General features: G+C 43.1%; 1 pseudogene across 2 annotated transcripts in view; it reads right to left on the bottom strand.

Annotated features, from left to right (window-relative positions):
- Positions 1-1,051: 1,051 nt before the first annotated feature.
- The window catches only part of LOC144768027 (epidermal differentiation-specific protein pseudogene), a 171,530-nt pseudogene continuing 149,378 nt past the window's right edge, over positions 1,052-23,203 (bottom strand). For both annotated transcript variants that reach the window (XR_013598418.1, XR_013598419.1), the window contains one exon: positions 1,052-4,422. The product of XR_013598418.1 is annotated as an epidermal differentiation-specific protein pseudogene, transcript variant X1 (transcript). The remainder of the gene's footprint in view (positions 4,423-23,203) is intronic.

Genomic DNA, 23,203 nt, shown 5'->3' with positions numbered 1-23,203 from the left:
CCAGATTCCAGCGTCAGTCGCCCTGGCCGCGGCGCCACACCTCTCCCCCACTTAATAATCCTTTCGTAAAAGTTACTTCAATCAGGCAGGCAGCCTTAAGGTCACTATGTAACTGTCTTAAGCCAGAACATACACTTGGGTATATCAGGTCCCCATTTCCTTGATTAAACCATCTTCGGCTGGTCTTGAGTAAACAAAGGATTTTAGTTACTTAAGCCACTAATAACCAGCTATTAAAACAGACTCCTAATTCCGAATTTCGGAGATTGCTTTACAAATCATGAAACAAAACTTACTCAAAATGTTGCAAATGTTTAGATATATTTGGTCTGTGTTTCTTTTGTGTGAGTAAATAAGCGCAGGTGTGCATTTACGTATGCATAGTGGTATTTTGTGACAGTGTTAGTTTGCACCATAATTTTTCATGTCTTTGTATATAGGTTTTGAAATTTCTGTGTTTGTGTTTCTCAGCTTTGTTGCCACTTGTTTTTATGGGTATGTTTCCATGTGTCAGATTCAGTGTGTATGTGTGTGTGTATAGGTGTGTATGTGTATTGATTTGTGTGATTCTGCATGTTCTGTTTATTGTCTGTGTAAGTGTGTGTTTGGGGAGCTGTTTGTCTCTCTCTGATTTGACTACAATGGTCCCTTGTTATAGTAGGGTCAGGGTAATGCAAAGACTTGGAAGCTTCACACAATGAGAGCGCACAAGAGACCGTGGGCCAGATGTGCGACAATTCATTGCGGTCCCAAACTAGGGTTTGCTACTCGCTATTAGGAAGGGGCGTGCCAAGGGCGTCAGTTTCTAACAGTGACTCACACTTCAATGTACGATTGTTTCGCGACCGCGTTAGAAATCACTTACAGTATCTGAGACACTGTTGTAAATTGCATTTTGCAAGTAGCACAGCAACACAATTTGTGCGTCGCAAAATGTAAGTGACGTACCTCTGGCCCTGTGCTCCTTAAACCACCCTTGCTAACAAGGATCAGTGCTGTTATGTTGACAATGAAGGTTTCCAGTTAAAAAAATACACATGCATCCTGGAACTGCTTATAATTGAGATTTATTTTTAATACAGCAAGGAAAAAGAATCCAAGTAAACACTGGTCATTAACATGTTTCGCAAGCTAGAGACAAGCAAACAGCCGTAAAGTACTGCTAATTACTACATGAATGATTTTTATATTGGCAGACTAATTCAAATCAGTGATTTCTGTTGTTTGATCACATTTGAAGATGGTGAACATTCTCTATGTACCAGCTTAAGATGCAATATTATTAGAGGACATATCTAAGAAAAAGTCTCAAATGAATGTGGTGTTAGAGTTCCACATAAATGCATCTGAAGTAATCGATGATGCAGCACATTACTGATCTAAATGATGCTTGCACCTTCAGTCACTAATTGGGACCTTGTGGCATCAATGAGTATAGCGGGGTTCTCTAATACGCTTCATAAGTTTACTTTTTTACCCCTCCCAACCAAACATTTGAAGCCAGTGGATATGTGTTTTTTAAAATGTTTCCTGCTCCTACAGAAGAAAGTATTGACAACTCTGGTCCCTCCCCCAGGCCTTTCTTTATACTGTAAATGCTTTTCACCACATATGAGCTCTATACTTGGATTATCAGGGACTGGTTCAGTGCACTGGTTTGAACTTTGCTATAAAAGTGGATTCTTCCTGCAAACATCTCATTGATTAATCACTAACTTTTGACCTCTGACAATCTGTCTTCAGTTGAACTAGAGTTTCTGCAATTAAAATCATAAAGAGGTGAGATTCACTCACTACACTAACTTGCTGTGTCCAATGTAGGGCAGGAACTTATCACAGATAGGCCTCTGCATCATTTTTATTCTAGAAGCATAATCTTGGGTAGACCTCGATAAGTGAGCTATCTGTATCATGAGTGATATGGTGTTATTCGGCATAATGGAATAAAAAAGTGTTAATAATGTAGTGACACTCAGTGGCCAACAGAGCCTGATGCAGTAGTAAACATTCATGACCAGGTAGAGAGCAGCAGAAGCTGAAGCATCATATTCCATTGAAGTATTGTCACTCAGTGGCCTGTCTCAATATGGCCTCTCCTAAAGATCTGAAGCAACCAATAGATATATGCATTGGAAGTCACAGCATGGCATTGGCTGGGATTAGGAAAGGCGCATCCATCCATTGGTGCCTGAGTAACAACTAGTGGCCAGTCTGAGTATGGCATTGCTTCTTAACCATAGGGAGATAGTATTTCCACTATGCAGCAGTCAGTGCCTGTGGCCACTTTCAAGTAGGACATTGGTTGACATTATGGCAGGGGTTATAGTTTCTCACTACACTACAGGTGGAACCTCTTTTATGGGTTGGAGTAGCAGTGGCACCACAGGATGACCTTCTACACAGAGGGGGATAGAAAGGTTAGAAGCTGGTCCGTCCTCATGACTAAACACTAAATCGCAAGCAAAAGGGACCCAGAGGTAAAGTGCCAGGAGTGTCGAGTTTACTACTTGGTTTTTGCGTGAACACCCCTTTTTTTCAGAGAAAAGTATTTTCTCCCACATTTTGTGGCATGCTTCATAATACGACTTTTTATGATACCCCAGGGCAAGTGTTTCTGGAGTGGGAGCACTAGATGTCACATGTGGGGTCGGATACATATACTTAAGTCTTAAAATTGTCTTCTTTCCATCCCTTATCGATTTTTATAATCGGTGACATAGGAAAGATTTAAAAGTCAAATAACTGATGCTTTGAGATCTATCATGTTTCTGTACATTCAGAAAACCCAGGGCCTGATTTAGAGCTCACTGGACAGTTTACTCTCTTACATTGGTGAGGGATATCCCGCCTGCCGAAATACAAGTCACATTATCTCCTATAGGATTTCTATTTCTGCAGATGGGATATATGTCATTGTTGTGATAGAGTAACTCGTCCACCGAGATCTAAATAAGACCCTAAATGCCAACATATTTCAGCCATTTATACTGCCCATTTAGGGTCAATGAATTTCTTCAGAATGCAAGGATTAAAATACTGAATTAATATCATTTATTTTAACACCCACTCACAAGATAATATTGCCTATTAAGGCATTCCACTTGTAGTTGATGCATATACTTTAAAGAAGGGATCCTAGAAATAGGGATTTGTAAAACAATTAAATTTTCTGTGATTCAAACAGTAAACTTTGCTCTAGACTCAGTTTACCGCTGGCCCTCTTTTGTTTCTGATTTCATCATGCCTGAAGCTATTTTTAAAAAATGTGTTAAGGAAAATGGCAGCTACAAAAGGATCCTTCACAGGCCTCTCACCCAAAGAACAGTGAATCACTGTTAAAAAGTGGGCACTAGTGAGATGGCCATGTGGCTCCCATTAAGATTTACTGATTGGTTGAGAGCGTGCCTCCATGTAGATATTTGCCCCATTCTTGCATCTGTATGTTCCAATTTCGGTCACAGTCTTAGTGCCCTGGACAATTTTCACCTCCACTGGTACTGCGATTGTGACCTCCTTGCGCATGAAGTTGACGGTTACTTTTGTGAATGGCTTGATCCTCACCGGCATGCTCAAATCTGCTTTTTCCCTCACGGTAAGTGACTCAGTTTCACCTTTCTTCACTGTAAAGGTGTTGGACAGCTCTGTCTCAATAGAGACCACCCCCTTCAAGGTAAATGAGGCACCAACCTTAATTGATGTTGTGTTACTGAATTCGAAACTATGGGAGACAATCTTATCCAACTGTTTGCTAGAAGTGACAGTGAACTGCTGCTCACTCTCTGAATTGTTTGAATATTCCCATGTATCAATCTCGATTTGTCTTTCACCCTCTGACTTCTGCTTGTCCCACAAAATTGTGGCTGTCACTAAGGACTTGCCAGGGCACAGAGGACGCACGTGGGAGACTTGGTCATTCAAACCAACATGACAGTAATTCGCCAGTGCTTCACCAGCCCTTGCTACAATCGACCATCCAGATCTATTTGGATGTGCATACAGAAGCCACGCTCCTCTCTGGCATCTGTGGGAAGAAATCTTATCATTCATGCTTCCATAACATAGATTGGCCTCTTGATTCAGAACCATCACTGAACCCAAGTAATTGGAATGCTCATAGACTGTGATCTGGGGATCGTTCAGATCATCAGTGATCAGCCTCAGAGAAGACGCCCTGTCATTCATTTCAGCCCATGAATATTCTCCCTCCTCTAGGGCAATGCACCATCCTTGATAGTTTGGATGCTCGTACATTATCCAGGGCTGCCCCACCACTTTCACAGATGTGATGCAGTCTTCAAAGCTGTGCTCTCCCAGACGTGGAACATCATTAGTAAAGGTCTTATGGAGTCCCTTGAAGTCGGGGTGTTCGTAGACAGTGATTGTGTTCATGGTCTTCCGCAGTAGGGTTTCCGATAAGTTTCTCTGCAAGAAAAGACAAAAGTCACTCCGTGAGGGAACATCACCAAGGCTCTGTGCAAACTGGTCGATCCCTTCTCAGAGGAAAGGTTCATGATTCAGACATTCGACTGTCTATATTTGGAAAATGGTATATTTCAAAGCCCCAAAATCGAAGATGTTGGCTCCTGTATGTTTTTAGTGTTTAGTAAGAGCCTATACAACAAATTTACAAAGGAGCTACTAGACCAAAGAGGAATACAGAGTACATTATGGCTAAAGTCAAGATCAAGAATATTGTTAATATCGGTGAATGTGATGTCAATGTATGCCATCATATATGCATACATAACAACGAAAATACCAGTAAATACAATGTCAAGGTATGCCATAATTTGTGAATGCATAGCAATGTCAATTCCAGTAAAAACAAAGTTGATATACGCTATGAGAAATGTACGCATAATAACGAGAATGTCGGTAAATATGATATCTATGACCGTCATGTTATATGTACATGTAACTATGAACTGGTATCATTGCTGTCACATTCAGCCGAGAAGACCTCCACATCAATCCCGAATCAGAGATACATGGTCAGACAGGCCCTGCGACCCAAACACAGGCCAATTGTGACCAATTGATAGGCCACAAGTGGGGTTACACTTTAGCCCAAAGACAAAGGAGCAAACAGGGCAAACCCTGATCGTTCCACAGATAGCCAGATACACCTCTAACAGGTCCGAGGAGATTGACCACAATAAAAAACGTTGGCCAAAGGCGTGCATTCCCAAAATCCCACAACATCAGGTACACATGTAGTTAGGAACACTCCGCCAATCAGAGCACAGCATGTACACTACACACAGTGATCACACACTCCTCATGCCGGACATCTGGACACATACACACTAGCTCATACTAGCTCTCCACGAGGTCAAGAGCCACCTGCATCCTCCTTATCAGATGGTTGTATTCATGGTTCATGACTAGGCCCAGATCTACATGCTTTACAAGAATGTGTAATCATTTTATTGTAGCTCAAGAACTGTATATATTACTCAGCAAAACTTCTGTACATGGAGACTCTCTTCAGACACAACTCTGTTGATGCTCTCCCGACTGCTGCATTTAATTAAACCAATTTCTTCCTGTTTAGCGAAATGCCTCTTGTCTTTTCATTTTTTCAAGGTAAATTCATATCTGAGCATTCATATAACCTGATTAGAGTATCTTAACCACATTTTCAATCTAAGGCTAACTATGTTTTCTAAACTGAGATGACCTCATTTACACACAAACCTCTCTAAGATGTGTAAGGTTGAATGTAAGCTGGGTCAGAACTATTTTACCACTGCTCTTATTGTCATCAGGTCTAACCAACTCAATACATTTTCTGCTCAGAAAACATATCAAGAGCCTCTCAATAAGTGCATATGTATGAAACATATGAATATGAAAGTTACAAATAGTAGTGTAATTAAGAATAAATATTTGTAAATATTAATGTAAAAAATATAAAACCATGTAGAAAGAACAATACATAAACAATTAAAATACTGCTTTAAAATATTTAACAGAAACACATCAAATGTAATTAAAAATAAAATAAATCTAAAACTAATAAGAATAAAATATAAATGAAAAATTCACAAATTATTTATTTGTAGAAATCTTTTAGAAACAAAAGAATAAAAATATATAATAAACAAATATTAACTATCTAAAGAAGAGCGTGGCCTGACAAGATATCCAATCGGATGCGTTGAAACCGTGCTTTGTTGCCTCAAGGAAATAGCCATCCTAATTCTGCCTGTTTGAGCCCTGGAATAATACTTGGCTGATGTGCAGTGCCCCAGCTATACAAAGTGTTCTCAGCTGAGAGCCTTACAGCGACGACACAGTGCAGTAATGAGGCCTATCTGGAGGTGGGGCCGAGCCTAGAGTTCACGCTGGGTCCTCCAAGAGCTATGCTCTGACTGTAGCTGAGCACTACTGCATCCTATGACCATATGTAGGCAGCAGTCCTAAAGGTGTGGGGAGCTGGTTCGCCTTCTGAAGCAGTGGCCTGGAGTGCTGGCTTTCCCCCGCCTGTACTCGGCCGCAACAGAGTGAGAGCTGCCGAGGCGGTAGCCCGGCAGGTGGACCTTCCCGCCTTGGTGGTCAGACGGGCTGCAGCCCTGTGATGGAGGGCCCAGGAAGGGAGAGTGCTGCCTGAGGGACGTGCGAGATCCCCTAAACACTTGTTAACTCAACTGGATGACTTGGGTGCCACTGCTGGTCTCTGGATCAACAGGTGTAAGATGTTGCTGTTCCCTCTGGGAGAGCTATGGTGCATGAGAATGACCTGCCCAGGCAGGGATTGAGGTGGGAGTCAGACAATTTTAGATACCTGGGAATCATGGTGGCACACACCTTGGAGGGGCAGTGCCACTATAACATTGAGAAGATGCTGGGGGGGCCTGACACGGTACACCTGGTTTTGGAACACGCTGCTGCTTACAGTAGCAGAGTGGATTGCGGTGGAGAAAATGGCCTTCCTACCCAGATGCCTCTATATAATCCTTAAAATCACTGCATATGCTTACATGGGACATCTTCAAGGCATTGGATAGCCTATTGATATCTTTAGTATGGGTAGGAAAAAGTAGCTGAGTTGCACTACTGGTGCTCAATTTGGCTTAGTGGAGGGTGCCATGGGGCTGCCTGGCAAAATGCGTCATTATGCAACTATGCAGCAAAATGCTGTGCAATGGGCAGTGGAAGGGGATAACTGGGAGAGGTGACTGTTGAGAGGCACATGTGGAGACACTTCACTAATGGAGCTGCTTATGAGCATCTCCAGAGTAGCTGGAAACATTCCATCTATAGTTTGAAAAACAGCTGAGATTTGGGAGAGGGTGTTCAGTGGAGTGTAGAAGAAACCACCCTTTACACAAGATTTGGGCATTTGGATAGTGATGCAGTTTCGAGCTATTAGTGGGGACATGTCCATTCTATGTCGGAGGGAGGGAGGCTGAGCAACACTGAAAAACTTGTATCCTGGGGAGCAATTCCTTACTTTTGCGGAGACCTGCGAGGCTTTCTCTGTGGAGAGTGGCCAGTTTCTGCTAAAATTGCAAGAACCGTGCAGGGAATTTGGGCAGGGTTCCAGGAGATGCACTGCCCGATGGAGACATTGTGGATGGTGCTGACTGTGGAATCTGCCCGCCATTTAGCCTCTATGTTTCACAATGCACTAAAAAAGGATATGGTCAACATTAACCCCAAGGCCCAAAAGGCTTGGATGGGCGAGTTGGTGGACCCTTTGACAGACTAAGAGTGGCAGACAACATGTGTGCTAATTAAAATGGCCTTGTGTGATGCCATTGACACATTTTAAATATGTTCACCGAACATACCTGACTCCCATTAAGTTAAGTCAAATGTACAGGGGAAAGACTGCAGCTTGCCTGAAGAGTGGGGTGGATGGAGCATCCTTCTTGCATATGGCTTGCCTATGTCCAAGAGTATGAGCTTTCTGAATGGCAACAGTGATAACATTGAGGACCTTGACAGGGATTGCACATGGGACACCTCATCGCAGTGCCTCCTGGGTATAATAAAGCAACCCAGGGGGAAAAAGATGCAGTGGAAATTTTTGCAACTCACACTGGTCCTTACCAAATGATGTACAGCTATGGGATGGTTGGGTGATAGAACTCCCTCACTAACGTTATGATATAGGGACACTGTAGAATGGGCATAAACAGAAAAGATACATATGGGGGTGGTAGGTGGGATGAACAACTGCTAGAGGATCTGGAGGCCTGGGCGTTGCTACTGGCAGCATTTCAGCAAACTGAGAGGAACATGCAGCACCAGGGTCACAAACACAGGCCCCTCCTAGTGGCACAAAACACACTGAAACAGGGATTGGGAAAGAGGGACGGGTGGGGCGGAATTAACGGTCTCAAAAGGGCGGCCATGATGGAGAGGGGGGTAATTGGGGGACCATGGAAGTTCAAGGGGTCACTGGTATGTCCACGGTCACTGGAACTGAATGTAACATATGTAAAACATGGCGAGGGAAGGGATATGACTCTAAATTGACACAGAATATTGGACTATCAGACAAGGGAACACTGAGATGTTGATGTTGATTTATTGCTTATGGTTCACAACTGTAGGTAACAGTTTAATTGGTGAAACAAATACATTTTAAAAAACTATCCAAAGTAATAGAGAAAGTGTTGGACTTTGAAGGAGTCTGATTTACTTTTCCATCTCCAGTGTATGCAACAGTAGAAGTAGTATTAGACTTTGTAGGCATTGCGTTTACTATTCCCACTCAAAAATAAGCAACATTGGGGAAAGTTTCAGACTTTGAAGGTGCAATATTTAGTATTCTCACACCTACGTAAATTAAACAGTGAAAGTTTTGTAGTTTGCAATGGCTAGATTTTCTAATCCCACTCTAATCTCAGCAACAGTGGGGAATTGGGACAGTTCAGATTTACTGCTGAACAGTTCCCATTGGAGCAGGGGGGACAAGACTGATTTGTATATGCCCGCTCAGAACTGTGGTAGCACAGTGCACAGCTTAACAGTGGACTGGAATGCAGCAGTAATTACCAGTGTCTTAGATTAATTCCAGCATTACATCTATCACTGTTTTGTATACCTTAGTGTGTGTCCCTAAATGGGATGATATTCCCAGATATGGGTTCTCCTGTGTACAATGTGTCATGCTGTACTTGGTAGAGGAATGCTAACTAGACCTTGGGTGCTTGTATTCCAATACAGGGAGGACCTGGCATGGCAATTTGGACCGTACTGTTTCTATTAGAGCTTGGTCAAGACTGATTTGCATATGGCTGGTCCAAAACTGAATTATGTACAAAATAACAATGGACTGGGGTGTGACTCTGGTAATACCAGTGGCTGAGATTAATTCAAGCATTCCATTCCATCCATCACTTTTATGTACACTTTAGTCTGACTTACTATTCCAACACCAAAATAAGCAAAGACAGTGGAGTTGTTACGTTTACTAATCTCTCTCTAACAGTAGGTAGCGTACTGGACTGTGGAGGGGGGTTTGATGCACTATTCCCACTCTAATCTGAACAACTGTGGGTAAAATGTTTGACTTTGAAAGAGTTAAATATACTATTCCAACTTGTAAACTTAAAAAAAATCAATATATAATAATTAAAAATAATTAAACATATTTATAATAAAAATATATTCAATATAGATAAATACAATTAAATTACATTAAAACAAGAAAACTTAATATTACAAAATGAATTAAAAATATTAAAAAATGAATATAAGTTCAAACAAATGCACTTCCTTCCCAACTAGGCACAAAACCCCAGCAAAAATAAAATAATTGAAATTAATTAAAACATTTTTATGTGGTAACCATTGATAGTATTGAAATAACTATAAAATAATACTAAAAATAAATTTAAAATAGTTTATAAAAATGGATATTCAAAAAAAGGATTAGCAGTTTTAACAGTTAATTAAAAAAAAGCAAATAATTAAAATATCAATCAGTATAAATAATGTATATAATATAGTTCACATTTAAAAAATGTTTATATTTAGAACTTCCACTCTAATTCTTTATGAACCCAACAACCTGCGAACCTTCCTTATTTGTATGGTAGCAGCAGCATGTCCCACTCTATCCTGGGCTGATGTCTGGCCCATGCCAGCCAAATCATAATAGTTGTAAGGTGTGTGAAAAAACTAGGGAAAGTGGTGGTGTGAGGTTCTGAAACAGTTTTAGTAGTCTGAGGACAACCAACATCTTAATGAGTGCTACCCTGCTGGCTAGTGTGAGGGAGAGTTTGATCCAACCCTACATCTTGCTTTTCGAGTTTGGAGATGTATTTTCCATAGATTGTATAGTGCACAACCTCACAGTCCATAAGGAACAGAATAATTTAGTATTGAATAGGCTTCCTTTGCCACAGTAGAGAGAACTTTAGCCGTAGGGCAGGTGATGCCCTCTGTCACTGGCATAATGAGAGATTTGTCCCTGGTAATTTGTAGTAAAGGCCAGGCCTGAAATATTATGATACCTTGAGCAACTGAGGTCAAGTTCTTGTTGGGGTCTCAAATTATCAGCAGGATGTCGTTTGTTTTGCAATTCTCAAAATTGCGATTTTTTGGGAATCGCAATTAGAGAATCGCAAAAGGAAATGTAAGTAGGATTAGCAATTTGCTTTGCTAATCCCAATTATTCCTTATTTGTGAATAGCAAATTGTGATTCGCAAATAAGGAATACCTTCTCATTCATTCCTATGGGCTAGAAGGCCCATAGGAATGAATTTGAAGACATTCTCAATTTGCGATTGTCTATTAGAGACCGCAAATTGAGAATACAATTTCAGCATTGCAAGGGTTTCAATAGGACACCCTGTTACACCCCTGAAATTAACATGTGTGCACATGTGGCCCACTTAGATGCCCTAGGGGCATGTATGTGACCCACATGGCACTTTGACAAAATGCCAAAAAGTGAATTTTTCAAAGAAATCGCAATTTACCACCAACCTGAAGTTGGTGGTATTTTGCGATTCCTTAAGCCACAATTTGCACAACTTGGGTGCTTCCTACATTGCATTTAAGGAATAGAAATTTGCTATTCCTTAAATGCAATCGCTAAATAGGGAATCGCAAATTTTGCGATTCCTTATTTTGCGTGTGGCTTTTAGTGTGCTACATAGCACACTGCCCAAACTGCGAATTTCAGCATTTGCGATCGCTATGGGACTACCTACATATGGCCCACAGAGAGATTATTAGCGGTGTGTAAAGAACTAGATTCATTTTTGAGAGTGGTGTTGTCTAATGATACAGGTAAGGGACCTGCAGCCTGATTCATCAACGGGCCGTTTTGCGAGCCCCTAATAGCGATTCATAGCGAATCGCTATTGAGTACTCGCAAAACGGTATTCATGTAGGAATTGCTAAATAAATAGCGATTCCTACACATTCCTTATTTGCGAGTAACAATTTGCTACTCGCAAATAAGGAATAACTCCCCATTCATTCCTATGGGCCAAGAGGCCCATAGGAATGGATTGGGAGTATCCCTTATTTGCGAGTAGCAATTTGCTACTCGCAAATAAGATAGCGATGTTAAGGGTGCCAGGGGTGTCCAAAGGACACCCTGTAGCACCCCTTAAATGCACATTTGAACAGGTGTTGCGCACACACATGTCCAAAGGACATGTGTGTGTGTAACATGCAAAAGAAAAAAATGCACTAAGTGCTTTTTACACTATTTTCGCAATTTACCACCAAGTCAGACTTGGTGGTAAATTGAGACCAAATATTGCGATTTCGCTATTTCTAATTGGTTGATGAATTGCATTTAAGGAATCTCTATTAGAGATTCCTTAAATCCAATTCCTCGCAAATATGCGATTTCGGTAATAGTGATTTTTGCATTTGGGATGATGAATCCCAAATGCAAAAATCGCACTCGCAAAAGGCCAGATTCTCAGAATCTGGCCCTTTGCGAGCGCAAATCAGCTTGATGAATCAGGCTGTTAATCACATGGGAAAATAGAATCAGTCAGAGGGGAAACCCTTGCAGTGCCCACTTGCCTAGAGGAAATGGGGGGGGGGGCATCAGGTTTCTGATTCTGATTTTGGCCTGCAGACTTGTATATAGTAGGTCTGGGCCTAAGCCCATCCTCTCAAGCACTGTTATGAGATAAACCCTTCCAACAGATTTGAAGGTCCTAGCTGGAGCAAGGTAAATGACCTCAAGCACCATTTCTGGGTCTATCTGAGGAGTGATGGTGAGGGTGAACAGTGTGTGCAAGTTGTCTGAGGTTGACCTGCTCAGGATGAATCCAGCTTGGTCAGGCTGAATCAAATAAGGAAGTATTGGGAGCAGTCGTTTGACTATTAGTTTTTCCAGTATTTACGTGTCCACATTTTTCAAGGAAATGAGATGTTACGATTTGCAAAGGTGCACAGGTTTGCAAGGTTTAAGTAGGGTGATAACTATTGCTTTACATAGTGTTGGAGAAAGGGAGCCTTTCTCAAATGCATCCATTAATAGTTCTAGCACGGTCAGTGCGAGTTTCTCAGTCGCTTTTTTGTAGATTTCAATGGTTAGAACAGCTTTCCCCTGGGCAGATCCATTCCTCAAATCTCACATGGCAGCTTGAATTTCATAAATAGTTACAGGGCTGTAAAAAGGTTCTCACTAATGTTGTTCAAGCAATACTATTGTGGCTTTCTCAAGACAATCTCTAATTTACAATGCTGTGTGACATGTTTTGGCTTTGCAAAGCTCTGTATAAAGTGCCTGAAGTCCTGCAGTATCTCAGCCGGCCTATAGTGCTTGAGTCCAGGTTGGGGCTGAATTTTAATAATCTCGGAAGAATTCCATGAAGGGCGGATCATTCTAGCTAGCATTTCGCTGGGATTTCACATTCGCCCTTTCACCTGACTGCTTCTTATTTTCCTAAAAATCTTACCTCCTGCTCCACACACAACTCTCTAGGGGGCTTATTTATGAAAGCACTGCGTCACTTTTGCACTCCACGTAAAGGGGTTCGTGCGTGATGCAGGGCTCTCCTAAAGGTTTATGAAGCCATGCAAAGTGACCTTGTGTGGTTCTGAGTGGCTTCATAGATCATGAGTAAGGCATGACAGCAGAAACTGCCGCATTGTCCCACTCTGCACCCGGGGGGGGGGCGGGGTGTTCGATGGCCATAGTAGTGATTTTCCCAAGAAACACCCATGAAATTTGATGCTGCTTCACATTTGCATACTCATTCTAAAACTTGGGAAGCGCAAATCTGTACGCCTCCCGAGGTAAAGTGTAATGAGGAGAAATATGGTCATTTCTCCTAGTCCAAGTTTTTCCTCTTTCGATGTGTATGGTATTCTGCAGCACACACAGAAAGAGGAAAACACCTTGTAGGATTGTTATTGTGCAAGAACGTTCTCCTTCCTGCACAAAAACAATATTGCTGCAGTGGAGGTCCCCTTGCACCACCTTGTAAGGTATCCTATATTGGCGCAAAGGCAGGCAAAGACAGGAATGTACCCTCAGAGGAGAAATATCTGTGTGGGCACCACCTATTAGCAAAAGCATATTCTTATTATTATTTACATTTTTTTAATTTATAAGGCGCACAGCTACCCGGAGGTTTCCTGGCGCCTACGGACACAAACTATGAGAAAAAGGGCCAAAAGCTCTAATGATTAAAAAGACGTTATTAAATCTTTACGAGATTTGTGGTAATTCGTTTCATGACGCAAGTGAAACGGGAGTGAGCTCCACAGGGAAGGAGCAAGATAGGCAAAAGAGCTTACGAAGCACTTCCTTACTTGCGCCCAGATATAGCACGTCTCCGTAATCTAGTCTGGACAGGATCAGGGCCCGGATGATGTTTTTTTGCATGGAGGATGGAAGCATCCAGAGAATTTTCCTGAGCCATTTTAAAATAGTAAAAAAGGTAGAGGCAACCTTAAGCACTTGCTGCTTCATAGACAGCTGGTCATCGATGATTATACCGATGTTGCGAGCCGATTGTGAAGGGAGGGTCTCCAGAGAGTTGTGTTTCCACCAAAAATAAGGAGTTCTGTTTTCCCACCATTTACTTTTCATTTGTTTGTGTGCATCCAGTCAGCTATCTTTTTTAGCCCCATCTGGAGAGATTATCCCTTCGAAGTCTCTTTGGAAGATAGAGAGAAAATAAGCTGGGTCTCATCTGCATATGAATATATTGTCAGCCCCGCTTCCTCTGCTATCGTAGCCAGGGGGCTGACATAGATGTGGAAAAGCAGTGGGCTGAGTATGGAGCCCTGAGGGACTCCATAAGGGAGACATGGATCTAAGAATTGGCAATCGAGGAAAAGACCTGAAAGGTCCTGTTAGACAAAAAGCTGGTCAACCACTTGAGTGCTGGGCCGACAATGCCCCTCGACTGTAGAATTTGTAAAAGAGTCGTATGGGATAAAGTGTCGAACGCAGCACTCAAGTCCAATAAAATGAGTGCCACAGTGTCTCCTTTTTCGACATAATGGCGAATAGTCTCAATGACTCCCAATAGTGTGGATTCCGTAGAAAAGCCTACTCTGAATTCAGATTGAGAAGGGTGTAAAATGTTCTGTGAGTCAACAAACTACGTCAGCTGAAGATTAATGTGTTTTTCCAGAATTTTTAAAAAAAATTGGAAGTAGGGAGATAGTCAGTCAGTCAGTCAGTCAAAAAATCTTTATTTTGATTAATTAAAATCATAAAAGAGACAATACATACATCCTCCATACATAAGAATAGTTAAAAAAATAAATAGGCATTTGTTTGTTATCGGTCATATATGTACAATATTTACAGTACTTCAATTGAGCAATCAAAAGGCCAATGTATAAAAAAGTTTAGCTCATATTAAAAGTTAAGAGTAGCATATCTACAATATAAACTGCATCTTTAAATTTCTTTGGGTTTAAAAACCCATATGCCCCCTCTGCAACCTACTAAGCTGTTACAAGCAAATAAGTCTTTTATTATTTACCATGGCTGCGGCCACCAAAAATCTTGCTACACTGAAGATGACACGCACACTACTCGGCATTTGCAAATGTAGGAGTGCAGGCCTTAATCCTGCTTCTCTTAATATAGGGTTTCGAAATTTTTTACGCGCCTTGGAAAAGTGCTCACAAAACATAATGAGATGGAGTGTGTCTTGTGTAGAGAAGCTATCGTAGGAGCATGGTGCGGTATCCTCTGGTTTCCTTCATTGCGGGAATGTACCCAAAGTGAGATGGATTATATTAAACCTAAATCTAATCAACAAAAAGCGATGAAATGGGTTAGTGACGATTTTAAGATAAGGTTCAATAAATGGGGAAGTCTGTAGAAGATAAATACTTCTCACACCTGGTTTTCTAAGCTCCATCTCCTCCCTTTCCGCCTCCAACAGAATCCGGAAATTGTGTTTAATCCACCCCAAATCCTCTTTCTTAATTCCCTCAGGGGATGTATATAATTCGGGTCGTCCCAGTCTGACGCACGCCGCTCTAACGTACACCAGCCATGGGATTCTATCTACCTTCTCGAGGGCTAAACAATCTTTTAGGATTCGGTGATTCAGGGAAATCTCCTCATTAAGCCACGTCTTTGCCCAACAAATCACTGGGGCCACTTTTAGATGGTCTGTAATGTAGCCCAAGCCTAATTCGGAGTGTACGGAAAATGTCGGAGACGACTGTGGTACTGCTAACAGCGATCTAAGAAGCCTTTTTTCAACCACGTATCTTACCCAAAGGTGCGTAACCCCATATGGCTGCACTATAGGAGGCAATCCCACAGCACTTGGATTTGTACATTTTGAGCATAGCCTCCATGGGCCTTGCTCCCAGCCTCTTGGAGAAGCTAAGAAGGGCTGTTGTAGATCTTGCAACAACATTACACTTCTGCTTCTGCTGGGGGCCCCTGTTACCCTTTTCGACAAAGAGCACTCCCAAATAGGTGAACACTGGGACCCTCGTTACTTCTGCGCCCAAACAGGTAAAGGTTTTAACCTTAGTATTCTTCCTACGAGACCCCGCCACCATTACGTGTGATTTATTACTATTGACTTTGAGGTCAAGGGACTCCATGAAGCTACCGAAGTGATCCAGCAGCCTCTGTAGGCCCATACCTGTGCGTGTGATTAAAACCGCGTCATCAGCGTACAGGAGGACCGGGATACCCGATCCCCCGATACGCGGAATATCCGCACTAGCCTCGGCCAGGGATTCTTCGAGGGCATTAATCTAGATCGTAAAAAGAAGAGGGGCCAGAATGCAGCCCTGTCTGACCCCCCGTCTGGAGCTAAATTGACCGGTGCACCGGCCCTCCTGCGTGACCCTAACAGCGGCAGAGAGGTCCTGGTGGAGATCACTAAGAAAATTAACTAATGGTGCCTCTATACCTATTTCACGCAGAATTCGCCATAATTCTGACCGATTTACCAAATCGAACGCTGATGATAAGTCCATGAAACCCAGGTATAAAAGGCCATCTTTTGCTATCGTATATTTGCTAATCAAAAGATGTAAATTTAAGCATTGGTCCATGGTACTTCTGTGTTCTCTAAAACCATACTGGAGATTAGAGAGCACCTCCCTGCCCGACAAGCAATCTCCCAGTTTCTGTAAGATGACTCTGCCCAAGATTTTAACAGCAGAGTCTAACAGGGAGATTGGCCTATAACAGGCGGGGTCCCCTCTATTCCCTTTTTTAAAAATGGGAACTATGATCGATGAGGCCCAAGAAGGTGGGAAACCTACTGAAGATGACGCATTAAACACGTTGGTAAGGATCTTGGCCCAGAAGTTTGGATACATAATATAAAGGTCCGCAGGTACCCCATCGGGGCCTGGAGCCTTATGTTTGGAAGCATCTCTAATAGCCCATTCTACCTCGGCCAGTTTGAATGTAACAGAATTAGTGGTCCGAGCAGTTATGACACAAGCTGATGGTAATTCCTTGTGCTCTTTATCATATATGACCCTAAAATGCTCGAGCCAACTGGCATTGGGAATTACACAGTCTGAGTCTAAGTTCTCATGTTCGGAGAAAAACGGCTGGTTTATGGTGGACCAGAACTTCTTACTATCCCTTAGTACATCAATAGATTGGAGGTTGTCCCAAGCCTCCTCTTTTAATTTATGTTTACGCGCACTAATAGCAAGTTTGTATTCCTTGCGAAGGGAAGCAACTAGGACCCTGTCCCTCGGGCTCTTCTTGAGGGCCTCTAGTAGAGCACCATGTGCCCTCGAACAGGAGTTATCGAACCACTTATGGGCCTTCCTTGTATGCGGTCTACCAAACACCTGTAGATTCTTATCAATTACCTTCCAAACTTCTACATAGGCTGTTATGGTATCCGCGCCCGAGGCGGTGCAATCCAGGCAGATGGCGAGGTTAGCCTCGGCTTTAATAGCTAGGTCCTCAAAAAAGGCCTCGGGGACTACGGTGTCCCATTTGATCCGTCTGCCTTGGTCTTTGGTAGATAAATTCTGCGGAGCCCCCCCCCCCGATTGATTGGTGTCTAACGTACCTCCCATCTCGGCTTCCAGAAAGATCGGGTTGTGATCACTGAAAGTCGACATCTCTATACGCCAGGGTCTTGGTCAAAACTAAAGGGGATGCAAAAATATAGTCGATAACCGACTTTGCTCCCCGTCCTATGAAGGTGGGGACCCTCTCACTCCCTTCTTCCTTAACCGGTTTGAAAAGATTCAGATTGGAAAGGAGTTCCTCAAGAGCTTCACCCTGTTTACTAGGCCACTCAATGACCCAACATGTTCACCTCCATAGCAATCCCAAGGACAGGGATGTATGTTAAAATTTCCCATAAGTATCACCTCTGGTACAGAGGTCTGATTAAGCTTATAGACTGACAAGAATTGATCTAAAATGCTCCTTCTGATGTGAGCCTTCCATGGCATTATAGAAGTTTATTAACAAATATTTCTGATCAGAGACGGTCTATTCAACTATTAAAATATTACCAGACTCTGCATTGAGTTTTATAAAAGTGCCAGCAAGGTTTAACGAAATAAGAAAAAGCAAGCCCCCCTTTGGCCTCCCTACGGTTCCTGTGACCGCAGGGATAGTAAAACTATGGTAACCGTCCAAAATAAAACTAGAAACGGCGTCCCAGGTTTCCTGAAAAGCGAGGATGTCAAACTGCCTTATAAACTTCAGCCATATGGGGTCTAAGCTTTTAGTTCTGATACCTGCCACGTTCCAGCTCAAAAGTTTACATGGAGCTGTATGGTTTATTACTATGTGGCTTGTGGAAACTGCCTCTACCCCCTGCCCTAAAGTACCGGTAAGCAGTCAATCGTTCGACTCCATCTGGGACAGAGAAGAAAAACGATTGAAAAGTCCTAACTCCCCCCTAACTTGAGAATGTGATGGGGAAACAGGTACTATAATTGTAGGTGCAGTTGCTACCCCGCATGGCCGCCCCTGTGTTAGCCTCAACTGTGGTCTTTCTGTAGCCTGAACTAATAACGTAGGGTTATTGTTGAGGGGAGGGTATTCCCAGCTAGATGGCTTATGAAATCTGTGTGGCCTTACTGGGGGATAAAAAAAACCCAGGGGGAGTGGTCTAATACCCTTTTTATCAAGGTCTGAAGCGTCCCAGAATAATCTTTCTGCGCAGGCCCGATTGTTGAAATTTACCACCACGCAATCCCCCGGGATGTTTTTTGGACAACGCCCGACCCAAGAGACCCTCCTTGCCATTATCACAGTGCGTGTGATGTCATCTCCACCCGTGCTGAACTGTAGACACCACTGCCTAGCCTGGTTCATAAGGTCGTGGGTTGTTTCGTTGGTACCCCTCCTTACCGGTGGTACCTCGGTAAAGACGGCCACCAAGGGGGCAGCCTCCGGGGGCAAGTCCAGATTTAGTCCATACTGTTGGAAGTGCCTAGAGCTCTCTTGTACCTGGCTACTCCCAATACTTGCTACAGACTTAAAACTCCCCGCCCCATTCTTCTTAGGTGCCTGCTCAACAATGCCTACAGTCCTGACAGGGCTACTAGCCCTACTGGGTATACTGAGTATATGATCCATATTCACAACATCAACCATGGGGCTATTTACAGCTGAGAGTTGGGGCTGAGTGGAACTCCCCTTAGCCCTTGTGTGCTGTTTGAGGAACAAGTCAATTTTCTCACATTTAGATAATAACCCAGCTACGCAGGTGTTAAGTGTGTCCACGATATCTTTAGCAATGTTCACAAGTGCAGGTTCCAGTCGTGTAGTAAACAAATCCTCTACGATTTTCCCAATTTCTTCCTTAAAATGTTGATCAGTTGTGATAGACTCTGCCATGGGTTTTTTCTCCTGCCAACTGTTTTAAGTGTCTTACGCTTTCTCTGTGACTTATGTAGGGGAACGCCATGCGTTATTCCCTTCTGATGCTCGAATGTATTCGAAAGGGATGGTAATACAGCTTGCTGTAGATCTGCTTCATGGTGGGATTTTGTTATAACAATGTTCGGTACCAGAGGTATAGCCCGACTATGATCTACTCCTTTAGTCAGAACCCCCACCGCTGATGTTGAGTACGAAATTATTGATTCTGATTTTCTGGGGTATTTTGCTTTTTTCTCTTCATCATCCCCACGACATACCTGCTTCCTTTTGCCCATTGTAGATGTCAGGGGGATGTCCCGGCCCGGCCTCTTCTGGCCCCTGACGGCCACAGACGGCCCGCCCTTTGCCCGGGCTTAGCCCGGCGCGTCCAGCGAAGCGGGAGGGGCCTCTTCCCTTTGAGCGCCTCCGGGCGCGAGAGTGGGCGGTTTTACCGCACTGCAACCTGGGAGCTGTAGTCTCCCTCCCTCGCCGTCCGCGCGGTGTCACAGGCAGCGGTGGCAGGGGAGACAGACAGCGTAGGGTCCCAGGTGCCGGCAGCGATCTCCTGTGCGGGTAGGTGGGAAGATGGTGTCCACTTGTTTCCCCCGCAGCACCTCAGCAAACTTGGCTAGTCTCCTAGGGAGATAGGACGGAAGTTTGATAAGACCTCTGGATCAGAGTTAGCCTATTTTAGGGAAGGACCATAGCATGTTTCCAGGCCGCTGGAACCCTCGCTTCACGTAACAATGCGTTGAGGAGTTCCATAATAATACTAAGTATAGGGTGGTCCAGTTCTTGCAGCAAGGAAGAGGGAACCGGATCCTTAGGAGAACGAGATTTAATGCTAGTTAAAATACTACAAAAGGAAGAAATGTCGAGAGGCGTCCATTCATTGAGCAGGTTGCCTCGTTTATCCTGTAAGTCTTCCGGCGACAGAGCCAAGGAGGCGCCATCATATTGTGGGGCAGAATTTTTAGGTTGCAAATCTTCATTTGTAGTAATATTATGAAATTCAGAATACATTTTATCGATTTTATCAACAAAAAATTCAGCCAGGTCGTCACAGTGCTTTGAGTCAAGTCCCGGAAGCTCAGATTGACAAGCAGCGCCTGATAATTCCCTCATTACTTTAAACAAAACTTTAGGGAAATTTTGTGACAGTAGAATGGTGTGATTAGCATGCTCAGCCCGAGCAGCATTGCACAGTACATGATGCCAATTTATACGTGGATTTGGCTGCCGGCTCATAAGTTTTCCTCCAACATCTTTCTAAAATTTTACATTTAGTTTTTTCTATCTTAAGTTTTTCGGAAAACCAGGGGGCAGGAGAGCGATGGTGATTCAACTTCTTATTTGACAGCGGGAGTCATGCGTCAATCGATGATGTCAGCCAGTTATGAATAATATCAGCATAATTTACATGAGTTAGGGCCATATGTATCATCAACCTGATTCGCGATTTTTTAGAAATCGCTATTTCAGAATCGCAAATAGGGATGTATGTACAAATTTGCAATTGTTTTGCGAATTCTTAGTATTCCTTAATTGCGATGAGCAAATTGCGAATCGCAATTAAGGAATACTTTCCCATTCATTTCTATGGGCCAGGAGGCCCATAGGAATAAATGGGAAGTTATTCTCAATTTGCGAATCGCAATTTGAGAATCGCAAATTGAGAATAATTTCAAGGGTGCAGGGGTGTCCAAAGGACACCCTGTTGCACCCCTGAAATAAGCATGGGTGCACATGTGGCGCACATACATGCCCTAAGGGCATGTATGTGCGTCACATGGCACTTTGAAAAACGCAAAAATGTGCATTTTTCAAGGAATTTGCAAATTACCACCAACTTGAAGTTGGTGGTAATTTGCTTTTTTTTTTGCTTCATACATTGCATTCAAGGAATCGCCAAATTTGAGATTCCTTAAATGCAATTTCAAAATAAGGAATCACAAATTTTGCGATTCCTTGTTTTGCACCAGATTTTCCTTAATACATACCATTTGGCAAATTCGCATTCGCAAACGCCGAAATTCTGCTATTTTTGGCGTTTGCGAATGCGAATTTGCTTGATACATATGGCCCTCATAGAGGTAACAGGCATGGTGTTATTAAGATGGAGGTTCAAACAGTCAACATCTAACTTTTTCCAATTTCTCCAATTCCTTTTTCTCCGGGTGGATAGAGGAATTAGCATGACACATTTCATGTTTAACCTTAAATTCCACCAGAAAATGGTCAGACCAAGGAATGGGAATGGCAGTCTGGCACGAGACAGTTGTTAAGTTGGAAGAAAATGGGGTCTAATAAGTGTCCTGCCTTGTGGGTGGGCCTGAGTTGTGTAGAGAAACATTCATTGCAGCCAAATCAGCAATGCGAGTGGAGCTAATAGTGCAAGTGGCTTCCATAAATGTAAGTTAAGATCACCTAAAATCATAAAATGAGTGGCTTCCAAAAATAAGGGGGCAATGAGGTCTGGAAGTGCAGCTGCCCATGGCCCTGCCGATCCCGGCGGGCGATAGATTAGGGTCCCTGAAAGGGTAAAGTTAGGGGAAAGTGAGAGTTTAAACAGACTGGCTTCAAAGTCCTTAAAGCATAAGTCCTCCCATTTGCAAGTCTAGGAGGTATAGAGGCATAGAGGGGTGAGTTGGCCACAAGTATCTCCTGGATGAGGGCACCATCTACACGATGACTGGAGAGGTAGCGAGGGTGAGTTGGGCATTTCTGGAGTTCCCTCTGAGTTTTTTTCCATGTAAGGAGTCTAGCATTATGCGTGGAAACTTCTGACTTTCGGTGTAGGTGTGCCTAGCGTCATGTCCATGGCTAGTGTTGACCAGTGGCTTGCAACGTCAGGCATCGTACATTGTGTTGTGTGCTTCTCTGATGTTCTGAATACCCCCAGACCCCTACCTATATCAAGCCCCAACACCTGGATGATAGACCCCATACAACACATCAAAAAAGAAAATGAAGAGAAAGGTTAACAGTCTGTAAGCTTTTCAGCAATTATTCAAAACTTTGGGGTTATGCCAGAGGAACCAAACATTCAAAATTGTGTTGCGGTGCCATGCTGATCAAATCTCCCTTTTGACCTTAGGAGCAGAAGTCTGTGGTGCTCTTAGGGACCACGATGTAACCGAAAGGTGTAGTTTGGCTATGGCCTCAAAATACCAGGAGCTAGATTACCATACGTTGTTGTTCGAGTCCTTGGATACAAATTCAAGGGTGTTGGGCGAAGTTCTGATATCATCCTACTCTCAGTGTTGGACTGAGTACGCTCTCTCTAAAGTCACCCCGAACTATCCAGTTTGTGACTTGCTGTGTAGTCTAGAGCTGCCATGCGTGCAACGAGGGAGGTGTTTGAGAAAGGCATTTGCATCGTCGGGGGATCTGAACATATGTGGCTTGCCTTTCCATAGAACACAGAGACAAGCAGGATATATATAGCTTGGTGTATGGAAGACCAAGATCACACAGAGTCTTCTAAGTGGGAATAAAAGTTGCCTGGCAGTTTAAACCTCCTGAGTGAAGTCAGAATAAAGTGAAAAAGCAGAACGCTCATGTTGTACGTCGCCTCTTTCTGGGCCAGTCAATAAATGTTGTCTGTGTCATTGTAGCTGAACAGCTTACCAATGATTGGATATGGGGCAGCGCTGGGAATCGGTCTTGGGGCAAGTGAGCAGTGCGCCCTCGCTTCCACAAACACCTGCGAGAGGAGCTCGCGCCCAAAAATTGAGACAAGTAGGTTGTCCTTTCTATGTGCTATAATGACGGATTCAGGGATGCCAACAATGTGCAGGTGAATGTATGACGTTACAACGAATTCCGTTGCAACGCATGCCGTTACAACGGAATTCGTTTTCCACGCATAACCTTTACCTCGAATATTCCTTTACCACGCATACATTTACAACGTTTTT

This window comes from Lissotriton helveticus, chromosome 7 (assembly GCF_964261635.1).
Source record: "Lissotriton helveticus chromosome 7, aLisHel1.1, whole genome shotgun sequence".
NCBI classification, from domain to species: Eukaryota; Metazoa; Chordata; class Amphibia; order Caudata; family Salamandridae; genus Lissotriton; species Lissotriton helveticus.
Note: the sequence above shows the minus strand (reverse complement) of the source record. Positions and strands in the feature narration are given on the sequence as shown.